The sequence below is a fragment of the Lissotriton vulgaris genome, chromosome 2_1 (assembly GCF_964263255.1).
Source record: "Lissotriton vulgaris chromosome 2_1, aLisVul1.2, whole genome shotgun sequence".
Lineage (NCBI taxonomy): Eukaryota > Metazoa > Chordata > Amphibia > Caudata > Salamandridae > Lissotriton > Lissotriton vulgaris.
The window spans coordinates 498,558,041-498,568,060 of NC_141687.1; the positions used below are offsets into that span (position 1 = coordinate 498,558,041).

The 10,020-nt window shown below is 43.9% G+C and overlaps 1 pseudogene; it reads right to left on the reverse strand.

Moving 5' to 3' along the window:
• Positions 1-305: 305 nt before the first annotated feature.
• Positions 306-982, reverse strand: LOC147730640 (serine/arginine-rich splicing factor 9 pseudogene; annotated as a pseudogene).
• Between the last annotated feature and the right edge of the window lie 9,038 nt (positions 983-10,020).

Below are 10,020 nucleotides of genomic sequence, written 5' to 3' on the forward strand. Positions count from 1 at the left end.
AAAACATTTAGCTGCGCCAACAATCACTTCCAATGAAGACCTACAAACCTTTCTCACTTCTCCAGGTACATCAAGGAAAAAGAACAAACACTAACCCTCCCTCCTCCCAAACAACAACACAGGAATAAATGGGCGATCCTTTTTAGCCTCCTTCCTCCTCCCCCACAAAAACTAATGCATTAAAAAAAAGAATTTTATTTAAAAAGGGAAAGGACATTTCAGACACTTTTACTCCACCAGGTCAGGAATGTAAATTCCAATCAGGCGCTCATGTCACATGTAAAAGAAAAGTCCAGTCAGCTGGATCAATAGGGCCCGAATGGAGAGGAGTAACAGGGGGAGCCACAGCTTTGGTATGGAGGAGAGTCGCGATTCCTTGAGCCAGATCGCGACCTTGAATAACCATAGCCGGTGCTTCTCTCAGGACAAACCAGGATTTAGGCAGTTTCACCCTCGTGAGATCAAAATTTTGTGTCGTCCAATTTACGCAGTGCATATTCCATATCTTCCTTGCGAAGAAATTCAACTACTCCCATCCCATCTTTCTGCACATCAGCATAACGGACATCTCCAGCTTCTTGCATATGATCCTTTAGATACTGCCAGCTACCAGAAGGAGGAAGTCCTGATTTAAGAACTCTGTACTCGGAGCGTCGGGAAGGAGGACCATTCCCACCAATACCACCACGGGGATACTCGACGCGCAGGCAGCAGTGACCGTAATCATAGCCATTCCTTCCATACACAGCATCTTTTGCGTCCCTGGGGTCTTCGAAGCGTACGAAGGCGAAGGGCACCAGGCCCGCTGGTTTTTGAGCTCGATGTCACGCATGCGTCCGTATTTATAAAACAGGTCCTCTACATCTTTCTCGCGCACGTCAGCCGGCAGGTTGCCTACATAGATATGGCCATCCTTCTCGCAGTCCCGAGAGTCACCAGGGTCGGCAGAGTCCCGGTCTCCCCATCCACCGAAGCCTTCCATCCTCTTAGCTTCAGGTTGCAGCGGCCTGCGCGCTAAGACTCCTTGTCCGCTTTGCTCTTTTCACCCGGCCTGCTCCCCTCCCTCGCTTCTTGCAGACAGATCGGTTGTTAACATACTATTTCAAGATGAAGGATTTGTAGAAGTGGAGTTCACATTGCCTGCCACACCCTAGGCATGGTCCTGGCTGAATGTGGACCCACCCCTTCATCTAACTAAATTTCCTGCCGTTCTTCCTGCCAAAAGTGAAGCAAGAAAGTGGGGTTGGCCTCCTCCACTATCTAGAGATGCCTGGGCTGCAGTTCAAAGGCTTCTTCACCTTTGAAGCTTCCTGCTTTGGAAGGCCATCCCGTCCTGGTGGAGTGTGAAGAAGGCATTGTTCCTAGCCTTTGAGAGCATATGATCAACTTCTCAACTAAAGTAAGTTTAGCCATGACACAAACAAAATAAAATAAATTATAATGATTGATACACTAAAGTGACACAGTGGAAGCAGAGCACCAACATAGAAATGTCTGTAAGTAGAAAGCCTCTTTGTACAGGTAACAGGACGGATGAAGGAATTTCCTCAATACTAACTAGATCCTGTGCTCAAATTACTACTACTAACTTATGACTAAGATCTCCTCAAAAAGCAAATTATTAAATACAATAGTTTACCCTTTTGTTCCTCGGAGAGGTCTATCATATGAAACTGCTCCAAGCATAAGTTGGAAATTCCAAAGAGCCAAACGTATAAATCATAGCATATAAAACTGCTGCACACAATCACTAGGAATAGCTAGTAAGTAAATTGGATCCTTAGCAAACGATCAACTGAAATAATACACATATCCCAGCTAGGTGAGATAAGATGAAAGTATCTAACAGACAGTATAAAATTAGTTCAAGTCCCTGAGGTCACTTTAAACACAGGTTCTTTCAAGGCAAGGCCTATTATAGTGGCATCCCAGAACTGTATTATGGGGTGTACTTTTGAGAATAAATGTCAACATGATGTAATGAAACAAGAGAAATATTCAACACATATGTTTCATTTATCAGCAAATTCATAAGGGAACTGCAATATACTTAATAGAGGAAATGTGCTTCCTCTCTTCTCATCACATTTGAATATAGCACATCCGAAGTCCTTCCGTATAGCAAGCATAAGTGTTGTACACAATCATTTGAAGAAAAGAAGGAAATTACTAGTGCTACCTGGTTTAACTAAAGAGGCTCTGAAATGGTCCTTAAATTAAGGAACATCTTTGAGGAAAGGAGCTTAGTTATAAAAAAAGCCAATCCAAAAACCTGCTCTACAACTCTACACATTTCTAGACCAGTATAAGGTCATCTTTAAGAATGGCAAGGGGCACAGATAGTAAAGTGGACTCTACCAACAAAGGGCTTTGTGTAACTCTTCACCTGGAAGGCCAACATTCATGTTTGATGAGAAAAGAGAGGAAGGACGAAAAGAAGGAAGGAAATTGGAGCAGGATCCCATGCATACTTGTAAATAAGTTTAATCAATCATTCAATCAATCAGTATATTTCTAGAGTGCTGCTTGTCACCCATGAGGGCATCCATGTATTTGGAGAGGTACAGTGGTTCAGTCGTTGAGCCAAGTGGTCAATGATTTTTGAAACTATGCTAATGAGGGAGAGACCCGGAGGTGTAGATGGAGTTCATTCCACATCTTTACTGCGATGTAGGAGAAGGGCGTCCCATGCACCTGCAATGGCAGCTGGGGGGGATAAAGTCAAGCATGAGAGAGGTGGGCAGTGGTTTATGGTGGGCTAGTGGAAGTTCAGGCGGGGCCATGGTTGTGAGCGGCTTTGTATGCGTTGGTTAGTAGCTTGAACTTGCACTGGGATCCTGTGGAGTTCCTAGAGGTGAGGAGTGATGTGGGCTCAATGGGGAGAGGTAGATGACAATTCTGGTGGCAGATTTCTGTATGACCTGAAGTTTATGGAGGAAATAAGCTGCAATTCATGAGAAGAAAGCATTACTATAGTCCACTCAGCTGGTGATGAGGGCTTGAGTGATGGTACTTCCTGAGCACTACAGAAGCCATTTGAACATCTCGTGCAGCATGCATAGGATAAAGACGCAGGAGGAGGAGACAGAATTGACCTGGGATGTCATGGTAAGCTTGCTGTCCAGGATGTGGCAAGGTTTTTAGCGTGGTCGGATGTGATCAGTGCTGGGGCTAGTTCGGTAGGCTACCAGGAGTTTTCCCAGGGGTAGTGGTCATTCCCGAAGATCAGGACCTCGGTTTTATCTGTGTTGAGCTTCAGGCAGTAGTTCTTCATCCAGCTGGTGATGCTGGCCAGCCATTTGTTGAAGTTGGTCCTGCTGTAAGTGGGGTCCTTGGAGAGGATCAGGTGTGTGTCACCTTTTGTACCGCTTTGTTCGCCATGAGTTGGCAGGGTAGGCTCAAACATGAGTCCCTTGCTCACTTTGCCACTGGATTCAAGCAAGCCTGGCTGAAGACAGCTGTAATGCCAGAAGCCGGTCCTAGGAAGCTTGTTTCCAGTCCACTGAAGGCATGGCTTGGCAGTTCGGGCTGGACTGTTCCCATGAGGCACAGGGTCAGACTGATTTGCATATGGCCATGTTTGAACTTGGGTGGCAGAGTGGGTAAAGAACGGTGATGGATTCAACCCAGATCTGTTTACTGGGTGTGAGTGTTTGATTGGTTGAGATGCTCCATCCATCACCATCCCCTTTTGTACCGCTTTGTTCACCATAAGTTGGCAGGGTATGCTCAGACATGAGTCCCTTGCTCACTTGGCCACTGGATTCAAGCAAGCCTGGCTGAAGACGGCTGTAATGCCAGAAACCGGTCCTAGGAAGCTTGTTTCCAGTCCAGGGAAGGCATGGCTTGGCAATTCGGGCTGGACTGTTCCAATGAGGCACAGGGTCAGACTGATTTGCATATGGCCATGTCTTAACTGGGGTGGCAGAGTGGGCTAAAGAACGGTGATGGATTAAACACAGATCTGTTGACTGGGTGTGAGTGTTTGATTGGTTCAGATGCTCCGTCCATCACCACCCACTTTTGTACCGCTTTGTTCGCCATAAGTTGGCAGGGTATGCTCAAACATGAGCCCCTTGCTCACTATGCCACTGGATTCAAGCAAGCCTGGCTGAAGACAGCTGTAATGCCAGAAACCGGTCCTAAGAAGCTTGTTTCCGGTCCAGGGAAGGCATGGCTTGGCAGTTCGGGCTGGACTGTTCCCATGAGGCACAGGGTCAGACTGATTTGCATATTGCCATGTCTGAACTGGGGTGGCAGAGTGGGCTAAAGAATGGTGATGGATTAAACCCAGAACTTTTGACTGGGTGTGAGTGTTTGATTGGTTCAGATGCGCCGTCCATCACCACCACCTTTTGTATCGCTTTGTTCGCCATAAGTTGGCAGGGTATGCTCAGACGTGAGTCCTTTGCTCACTTTGCCACTGGATTCAAGCAAGCCTGGCTGAAGACGGCTGTAATGCCAGAAACCGGTCCTAGGAAGCTTGTTTCCGGTCCAGGGAAGGCATGGCTTGGCAGTTCGGGCTGGACTGTTCCCATGAGGCACAGGGTCAGACTGATTTGCATATTGCCATGTCTGAACTGGGGTGGCAGAGTGGGCTAAAGAATGGTGATGGATTAAACCCAGATCTGTTCACTGGGTGTGAGTGTTTGATTGGTTCAGATGCTTCGTCCATCACCACCCCCTATTGTATCAGCATATGAGCTAATGTTGAGCCCGTGTGATCTAACGATGTCAGTCAGTGTTGCCATGTAGGTATTAAAGAGGGTGGAGCCTTGGGGTACGCCAAAGATGTTTTTTTGGGGTTCAGAGGTGAAAGGTGGCAAGCAGACTTTCAGTGTACTTCCAGTGAGGAAGATGTAGATCCATTTGAGAGCAGCTCCTTGAATGTCAATGCTGTGTTGCCTAGTGATGAACATGTAGTGGGAAACCGTGTCAAAAGCTACCAATACGTCGAGGAGTGGCACTTTTTTTTTCCGTAGAAACTAGTTTGTTTGAGGGATCTTTTGTGGTTGTTGTTCCTTATTGGTACAGTCACAGTGGGTGATCTTTTATCCTTTGGGAACCACAGTGGTGATGTCAGGTGGAAGCTATGTTGAGCCATGTCTCTGTAAGGAAGATGACTTCTTGGGAGAGTTTTGGCCGGAGAATAAGCAGTGTGTGCTGGTGAAAGGGTCATTTGTGGTGAGAGGATTAGCTCGGCAGTAGTGTTTGCAGATTCTGGGGTAGAGGGCGGGCAGGTCGGCTGTGGAATAGCTGCGAGGGCAAGAGTTCCTGGTGCTGAGTTTGTCTTTTGTGCGCCTTCAGCTTGTCAGCAGGTCACCCATGCTGCTCCCTCCATTAAGTAGGCCCTGACAGGAGGGACGGGTGTGGGGGGTGGAAACACGGCAGAATTGGAGAATGACAGGAGTAGAAAAAGGTGGGAGTGACGCTGGGCAGAAGCGAGTGGGAAAAAAACAGCACTAACAAGCACTGGATAAAGGCACAGAAACGAGCAGGGAGGCAAAGCAAGCACTGGATAAAAGGCATAGAAATGAGCAGAGAGACAACTATAAGTACTGGAAAAAGATACAGAACATATCACGAGGAGGAGAGTGTAGTGTAGTTCCTATATTACCAATAGGCTCTACGCATTGGAATAATATATACTATAGATCAGACGTAGGACTGAGGTTGACTAGGTCTCTGTCAAATATATTAGACTTAATGGTGAGAGCCAGCTAGCTCAGAGGTCACTAGAAGCTTTCTCGTATACACAAGAAGGGATTAGTTGCTGACAACCGCTTAAAACATGACAACTTAGTTTCCCGAGATAAAAATGTACCTTCAGAGTTGCGGAAACAATAGATAGTTATTTTACTCAGTCAATCGTACATGCTTCGTTTCACCAGAGGTGCAGAGAAATAGAGAGACGCGCGTTTTCAATAAAAGTATTTATTGAACAGTCTTCTTTCTCATGCAGAGGAAATAAACTGCTACAATCGTAATACTGGTTGCAAAGTGCAATGCGTACAGTACGAAGAGTATTATAAAAGAATACTGTAAAAGCATGATATGGTTTCTAAGCCATAACATACATAGAATACATACATTAATAAATTAAGACTAAAACTACTCAACTGGTACTTCTGAAATTCGCCTACCCGGCTGTACCTAACCCAGGTCGAGTACAAGGGAAGAAGTAAGTGAGGTGTAGCTTAGTTTCAGTATTCTTTTGCCAAGAACCTATCTAAGAATTCTCTACGGGTCTAATCAGCTCCGTACCTTGGTTTTAGAATGAATGTCTGGTATCTCTCTCTCAGGACTCGATTTCCCAACAACCCACAAGGGTAGCTTGGAAACACTGGAGCTGGATTTCTCGGCAAGAGAAAAGACAGCGTCTCTCTCAGTGCGTCTGCTGGAGGGTCGGCATGAATCTGGAAAATTACACTAGGGTCCTAAATTCATATACAACAAGAGGAGAGAGCTCGGGACTAGGAACCAGCTTCTTAATTAATTAAAACTTTGGGGCATATTATCAAGGAGGGCGATAAGAGATTATCGCCGCTCTAGCGGCCGTTTTCGGCCGCTAAGCGGTGATAATTTGATCGCCCTATTAGCTAGCTGTCCTCTAACAGCAGTTACCGACAGCTTGTAGGCGATAGCGAGCGGTTTGGGTCCCGCTTTGCATGTCAGCAATATTTATCGCTAATGACATGCAAGGTGGGCGTACCCAACCTGTTAGCGACTGAAAGCAGTCACTAACATCGCTATCGCCTATTATCAACGCTGACGTAGGGATGGAAATATTAGCGCTAAGCGCGAATATCTCCAAAACCTAACGCCTGCTCAGCCTGTATATCCAATGGGAGGTGGTTTTCAGGCTAAGTCCCTGGTAGCGATAATGCATGAATATCGCTGGATTTACAGGGATATTCACGCATTTTACCGCCATCGCCGGAAATGTTATCGCTTCAGAGATAAACGTTGCCAATAGCACGTTATCTTTGCGATAAAATCCGGCGAAGCTCGCCGATAAAAAAAATGTCGCTAAGCCTATTTAGCGATAAATATTGCTAGTTGTTGATAATATGCCCTTTTGTTCCTAGAGTAGTTGTTACTAAAAAGTTACCATCAGTGACCAGGGTCCGCTTAAGCCAAATTTGTTTTTGATCATAGAATGTTGCAGGCTTCCAAAGAAAGAATGGCGATGTTAACATTCAAAGCCATATAAGTTCTTATCACATCTTTTGCTTTGAGGAAGCATGGTATTTGACACCACAAACTAACCTGGCATTTTAGCTGTTTTATTCTTCACCAGAATTTATACATAAAACTGAAATACCATTTTGGGGTCTTCCACTATTTATTTCAGTGAAATTAGAAGAATATAGAAGCCCCCTACAGGAAACAACTGCGCTGGAGTATATCGATCAAGTGGAGGCTGCCAAATTCCTATATGTATTGGATGTTGGGGTCCTTTTAGAAATTATAGTTAATCCAATAGTATCTAGAGCAGGAGGGTTGAATGGTCTGCGAGCTGTTTTATTTATAGCAGACTCCTTTTGGTGCTCAAACTTACTTAGATCATTTTTCAAATGGATATCCTTAACTAGAATAATTCCCAAATCAGAACATGGTTCCATCATCAAAACACTACATTCGAAAGGTGACCGGTACAATCTCAGTAATTACGGTTTAATCTCATCACTTGGAATATCATATACGCCCTATGTTAAAATTCTCATTTTACAATTTGAGAGCTAGGCTTTCTCTTCAGATATAGTTCCCAGACAACAAGGGAGGTTTAAGCCCATTTACTCAACAGTTGATCATTGTATGATCCTTTGGGCGGCAGCACTGAAGTCCTTAAAGACATTGAGTAACATTTGCTGCTGCTTTGTGGATTTCAGAACAGCCTTTTCATGAGTAGATCCGGAGTGCCTACGGAATAAATTACAGTATCTTAAAATCCCTTTGGCCCTTTTAAATATGATCCGGCATCTACATTCAAATAAATGGGCATAGTTAGATTTGCCTGGGTATTGAAAACTTTCTGAAAAAAATCTTTCAATACATTTTATTGCGACATGGTTGTGTGTTAGCACCTTTGCTATTTTGTCTTTTTATTTCTGTCTCTAGCTAAAGGAGTGCCCAAAAATGGGTAATTCACACATCCTATGCCTTATATATTTGGATGATTTAGTTGTAATGGCCAATAGGCCTACAACAGAAATTTAAAACATTAAGCGATTTTTTGGGTTCCAACTGTGAATCAAGATATAGCAAAGACACTGATTTGTGTCCAAGAAACCCACGCCATTTGTTTTGGTTTTAGAAAATGTGTCATTAGCGCAGGTAAGAGTTGATATGTTTCTTGGGCTCAACTTTGCCAATAACCTCAAATGGGACAGGCATCCTGAGGTCTTAAAAACCTCTCTAATGTTATCAGCAAATGCACTCAAAAGATTTAAATCATGGCTGATCAGTAGAACATTTAAAAAAATTGATACTGGGTAAATTACTGCCACAGATCTTTATGGATCAATGTTGTTATTCCTTGATTGCAGGGTGAGTTAGGAGAAGATAGAAAGCTTAGAGACTTTTTAATGTTCGCATCAACTCAATGATTCTGACATTGAGAATGGAAATGAGGCTGCAATCTTGGGATCTGATGGAGCATGTTAGTACTTGCAAAAACAACAGTTAATGGACAGAATGCAGAACAAGGTCATACATTCACCCTAGTACAGAGATCTGGGCCTAAATCCATCGTTTTTTTGCTCACCATGCCGTTCCAGTTTGAACCTAGCAATATGCAAATCAGTCTTGACCCTGTGCCCTATGGGAACAGTCCAGCCCGAACTGCCAAGACAGGTCATCCCTGGACTGGAAAAAAGCATCCAAGGACCGGTTTCGGGCTTTCAGCCCTCATCAGCCTGGATAGCTTGATTCTAGTGGCATGGAGAGCACGGGACTCACGTCTGAGCATACCCGTCCCACTCGGGGTGACAAATGCAAAAACAACACTTGATGGACAGAATGCAGAACAATGTCATACATTCACCCCAGTACAGAGATCTGGGTCAAAATCCATTGTTTTTTTGCTCACCATGCCATTCCAGTTTGAACCCAGCCAATATGCAAATGAGTATTGACCCTTTGCCCCATGGGAACAGTCCAGCCCGAACTGCCAAGCCAGGTCCTGCCTGGACTGGAAACAAGCATCCAAGGACCGGTTTCGGGTTTTCAGCCCTCATCAGCCTGGATAGCTTGATTCACCCTATGTTAGTACTTTACTTCCTATTGTCTTTAAGAAAGCATGAATGAAATAGTAATATTTCTACGCAAATGTTGAAGGTAATTCAATGTTGTGTAAACATCTTTTTAACCTCAATTCATAACTTCTACGAATGCCATCCTTGGTATGGAAATAACTCAGTCAGTCAGTCAAGAAATCTTTATTTCTGTAATGTACCATAAAAGTAGACTAAAAAAAAATATAAAAACAGTACATATAGATGGCAATATAAATCAATTACAGCAAAAATAATTTCCAGAGCATTTTTCAGATAGACACATTTGGACATAATTCATACATATAATAACCCCTTAAAATGGAAAGAATAAATAAGGTTCTGAAAAGCACAAAAAATTTATAAAAGGCAATGTAAGTCCGTTGGCTTAAACTCAGGTGAATAAAATTCTGCACTTATGCCACATAGCTGCCAGAAATTGCGAAACGGCAAATACAATAGGTCCAGTTGTGTCTGTCTTTAGCACTCTGAGTGCCTGCATGCAATGCCGAAAGCCTAAATTGTTGTACAGGGTAACAAGCCATTACTTTCAAAATGTGTTGTACGACGGACAAAAAAAGAAGACATGAAGCTCAGTTTCAATATCACAATTGCATGCAGGACAATTTTTCGGGGCAGGAGATGACCACTTGTTAGTAAAGGCTCGAAGGGCTAAAACTCCATGCCGTGTCATCTAAAAATCGCTCAAAGAAATCAAAATCTTTAACCAGAAGAAAGGAAGCAG